Source organism: Vicia villosa, linkage group LG3 (assembly GCF_029867415.1).
Source record: "Vicia villosa cultivar HV-30 ecotype Madison, WI linkage group LG3, Vvil1.0, whole genome shotgun sequence".
Taxonomy (NCBI): Eukaryota; Viridiplantae; Streptophyta; class Magnoliopsida; order Fabales; family Fabaceae; genus Vicia; species Vicia villosa.
In genome coordinates, this window is record NC_081182.1 from 141144518 (window position 1) to 141150093 (window position 5576).

At 34.5% G+C, this 5576-nt stretch overlaps 1 pseudogene; it reads right to left on the bottom strand.

Moving 5' to 3' along the window:
- Positions 1-219: 219 nt before the first annotated feature.
- Positions 220-4684, bottom strand: LOC131656741 (mitochondrial fission protein ELM1-like; annotated as a pseudogene).
- Positions 4685-5576: the final 892 nt, after the last annotated feature.

Here is a 5576-nt window from a genome sequence, read left to right on the forward strand (position 1 = left end):
AATACCACGCCCTGGAGAAGCAATTGCTTTCCATAATTCGCTCCGGAGGAAGACCTTCTACATTCGTGTACACCGACTTCATCTTCTCAAGCAAAGTCTACAAAATTATTCATTATATAGTAATTCAGAGCCACACAACAAACCTCTAATTTCTTAAAAAATTTATCCTTATTGAAAAAAAATTGTTGGTGAAAAGAAAACTACCTAAATTTACACAATCAAATTAAAATGAATTGGCATATATTTACTTATTGAAAAAATTTCCATAAGCAAAATATCTAAAAACTATGAATTCTTTGACAAGCAACATACTTGCATCCATATGTTTTAAACCTTACCTGTGTTTCAAGACTACCATTCTGAGACCCAAACTGTCTTCGAACAGCACTATATCTAGTAGCAATGCAAACTGCTCGTGACAAAGCAGTCGATGCATCAGCCACAATTGCCTGCCTCACGTATACCATAGTACCATAAATTAATTAGAATTATACCCAATGAAGATCTGTAAAAGCAGGCTGATCCACAAAGTTTCTAAGCTTATTAGCTTCCTTTTCCGTAAGACGAAGCTCAATAATCTTTTTCCATGCATAAGCTGCTTTTCTCAAAGTGTTCTTAAACAACTCCTTCCTATCAAGACTGGCTATATCATCCTTTCGGAAAACCTAGAAATGACCGACAACGAAGCAAGCCACAATCATCATTATAGGAAACAAAAAACTAGCTACAAAACAGAGAAGGATAAACTAGCTACAACTCCCTGCTCTCTCAATGATTTGTGAAATTCGGCAAACTTCCATTTACAACGCTCAGACCCCACACCGTAAACGGGCTTTCTGTGGAACAAACAAAATAGTTTATTATCATAATATAAAATACTTGAACCAAGAGAAAGTATTTAAATTAGTGTTAATTTTAGAAATACTTATTCACAAGCTTACCCTGTGCTGCAAGCTTCACTTATCATACTAACAGAATCAGCTATGACAACAAATGCATCAGCCCAAGCTAGATGGCCCATATGTGGGTTAGGTCCTGAAAGTGGTATGTTATTGTCAGTTTAACCACTCAATATCTTTTTAAAATATTTAAAGGAGTAAATAATCTATTTGAAACCTAAATAAATTTTTACCTTGCCCGTCCCAAATATAAACTTTTGGATTATTTCCAAGTTCTTTCACTTTAATATTGGCCACCTGTTTAAAAGACCACAGAGAAGGAATAAAAAGTGAGTGGAAAACGAAAGTGTTGCCGGGTGATAATATTTTGAGAAACTTAAGGATTGACCATACTTTTTGAGGAGTCTTCTCTGTAAAGGGTATTCTAACACTCCCACAACTAGTAAGAACACTGAGCAAAGAGGCTACTAACTACTTTGCAAGGTCTCCACCATATCTACAGTTACCTAAATCAATTATGGAAATTAGTCAAATAATCAAAAAATATTGGCCATTGTGGTTATGAAATCTTAAATCCTTTTCCTCAAAGTTTTACTAGATATCAAAGGATTAAATTCACAAATGGAAATTACTTGTTGGTCCTCCAATGTTGACAGCGAGCAAGGGCCTGTGAACATGTGAAAATTCATCATGCCAAGTAGCAGCAGCACTACGTATTGAAGTGAAATCTATTTGATGTAAGGCCCCAGTTGTGAGAACCTGAGTGTACATTACCACATAAAGTCTTAGCAATTAACAAGGGCTAAGATAAAGTAAAATCATAGTTTCTTCGTCAAAGCAACAAGCTATTTATGGCCATATCATATGCACATTATACATACCACATGACTATCAGGAGGATCACGTGGAGTTATCCAACTTTGAATAATCCTAGGAACTTGTTCTTGTCTTTGTGGAGTCAGAGGATAATAGTCATGCTTAGGTGCAATCACCATGTCGAACCTATTCAAATGCAATCTTGGATGTTGTATCTGGCCATTAGACATGAACAATGAAAAATAAGATTAAAAATCAGAGCCAATATTTTAGGTAGTAATGAAGCTAAGAGCAAATACATGGGTGCAATAACACAGTGCCATATTAACAATGAATTTTAAAACAAAATATAGAAACTCTAACATTTATTTAAAAAGAGCACATACATAAGTTTTATTACATTTTGGATTAAAGAGAAGACATGTATCATTTAATGCTGATTTGGTTCATGAGTAATTAAGTCTAGGACAAACATGTCCTCCTGAACTTGACAAATTTACACTAAAAGTCACACAATTAAAATGAAAGTTAAACTCCATCCCATGCTTTATCGGAATATAAAATTTCATATATACAAGTCAGTTACGTTTCTCAAAAGTGAAATTTTGGAAGGAATTGGTCCACTTAATCCACTCCCTTGAATTATTCTGTCAAAAGTAAAGTAACCATGAATAATTTTCTCTTTTGAATTCAAGCAATACAAATACAATTATATTTGAGGAAAATTAAAAATAAAAAAGGAGAGTGCATACAGCGTATTGATATTAGTCCAGTTCTGAATAAATTGGGTATCTTTCCCGAGAATTGGTTGTCCGAAATTTGGCTGCATTGATATCAGTATCGGAGTGTCTGGTGGCCGAGTGTCTGTGTCGTGTTCGTATTGACGTTCGTGCTTCATTGGGTTTGAAACAACAAAAATAAGTTGGAAGCTTTTGCCAATTTAAAACATATATATGGCCAAACAGATAAAAGAAAACGAAATTAGAGTTCAAATAACACCTCAATATTTTCTTCTTCCCCTTTTTCAAACATGAGGTAACAGAGATAGGACATGAGCTAACTAAAGAACAATAATAGACGCATCGCAGTCTGATGCACAAACAAGGAAGCCCTTGTTACACAAAACTGAAACAAAAACATAAAAAGAAGATTAATCCTTCACCAAAGAGAAGTGCACAGAACAATAATCTGCGAATTGAACAAAGTGCTACAAGTGCTGGAAGCTAAGGATGGATCACACAAGACATTATAGATGATATAACAAGATGGGAATGATACTCATAGCTTATTCAGCAACATGGTGATTACATAAGTCCCCATTTCCATGTTTCCAAGATTGGGAATATAAGTTATTATACCTCTAGTTGAAGTCGTCGATCCAATCGCAGTATATCCTACTGATTTTATCTGGACCTTCCCACTTATGATGAGCTCTCTGTCCTGGCTTCTGACTCACAATGGAAGGTCTATGTGAAGGGACTCCAATATGATAAACATATGAATGAACTATAGGTGGAGTTGATGCAACCATATTATCAGCGTGATTTTTTGATGACACTCCTTGTTTTGCATCAGAGGCAACAACAGAAACACCGTCTCTGATTTCTCCTTTCATAAGCCCGCCTCCATATCTGTGCAACACTGCAGACACAATATCAAAGTCAAATTTATATAAAATAAAAATAGCTTATAAGTCATTCTGATAGATACTAAATTTAAGCCAATAAAACACTCATGTATCAATTTGAGAAAATGTTTTCGAGTGTAATGTATACGATCATGTTTGGATTGACGACATCAGTGTAAGCTTTGATTTCCTACAGGTGTCTTTATTGGATCTAGTGTGGTAGACACTATTTGACATGACAAAACTACGTGCTAAATAACATATCGCAGAGCAATAGCGGTTTTTTCGCAAAAATTCTGCCACGAGGTCGAGGTGGTAGCACCGCTATATGGACCATTTGACAACACATACTAGATCAAAACTACCATCTATTCATCCTGAACCCATCACTCGTGAAACTATTCTTTTCTCATCTATTGCAGACAGGGTTTTTTCTATTCAGAAAATGAAGCCTTATATATTTGAAGCAAGCAAGCAAGCCATATGAAAAGTGTTTACAACTATGAAAAGGAAACTCACCGTAATGTGCATAATACTTTGTTGTAGATTAGTGATAAAAACAATCTCACATCAATACCCAAAATTTGTATTCAAATGGTAAGTAAACATTGACACAAATCCAAAGTACAAATTCTTCGTAATCATAAGTTTCCAATTCTAGTAGCTAAGTAAGAAACAAGAAATTTATCATGGAGGAATATATCTATTTTGGTGTCTGTTATAGACAAGAATAAATAAAAAAAAAAGAAAATCAAAACTGAATAAAAAGAAGAAAGAATCTAGTTGGAACATTTCATTGAACACCTTGCAAGCAAGGACAAAATCTGCATTTTACTTCATTTCAACTGGTAAGCGCTGTTCCATTTTAGCTTTATGATGTTGCATACTAGCTTTAATTTTAACTTGAACCAAAATCTGCACCGAAATCAAATCACAATCAAACTGTAGTAGTTCCGTAATTGAGTCAAAAACATAAATCAAATTCTGAAACAAAACTTGATTTGAAATCAAAACAAACATGTATCGGAAACTTGGCTCGAATGCAAAATATGAACCTTGAAAAAGCTCTGCTCGAATCCAAACTCCACACTGAGTTGAAACCTCCAAACTCGAAGCATAATAGAACTGAGTGGCAATTGGATTATGAACAAAAAACCTTCGCGAACACCAAACATAGCCGTGAAGCTCAAATAGAACCGCGAAACTGAAATTGAAACAATTCCAAATCGAAAACTGAATCCGATTGTTGGTAACTAGATGAAGAGTTTGGGTGAACTGTTGTTGTTATGTGAGGAAGATGAGAGAAAAAAATAGCTTTTGAAAAATAAGCTCTGCTTTTAGGAAAAACGCTTACGTTTATGGGCTTTTTTTCCTGGTTTTGAAAAAATAGCTTTTGAAAAATAAGCTCTACTTTTAAAAAATAATTTTTTTAATCAATTTAAATTTACACCCGTTTTAAATTTAACGGGAGTAATTGGGATTTGATAATAATAATATTTTTAATTTACACCCATTATTTTTAAAATAAGGTGTAAATTGTCACGTACTAATACTTAAAATAACACTATATTTACAAAATTGCCACCGTATTTCTTATTTACACCCGTTTTTAGGATATCGGGTGTAAATTTTCAAATTATATTGTTCTTTTTGCACTAGTGATCAGAAGTTCTGATGTTAAAAGTTCTGAAGTTACAATGCAGTGACATTCAAAACGCAAACAACAAAAGAGTCACTTGTGAACCAATGAAGAATCTACAGCTCAGCATACAGATTAAATAAAATACAAAAAGCTTAGAGTCAATGGAAGAACCGTTACAAACATCATCAAGTGGAAAACGGATACAACACTTAAAAGGAACAACTCCCAAGATTGATTAAAGAAGTAAGCCACATGCAGCGCGTTGGGAAGACAAGTTAATCCTTAGAAGCAAGCTATCAACAGTTATCATTTTGTTTGAGATAAGGCTCTGTCACAAACACATGCAGCCAATCAAAGCATAGCATTCAAAAACCATCTTCAACCAGAATGCAACGGCTACATTCCAACGGTAACCACTCATCAAGCTATAAATAGAATCAAACTTCAAACCTGAATGTATGGTGTGGCATCCACCTATCCATCCAGAATAGAGAGTGAGTGATCATCCATCCCTTGAATGGATCCGGAGAGAAAAAGAAAATATTCAGTGAGGATCATCCATGGAGATAAGAAGAAGTGTGCAACCAAAAGA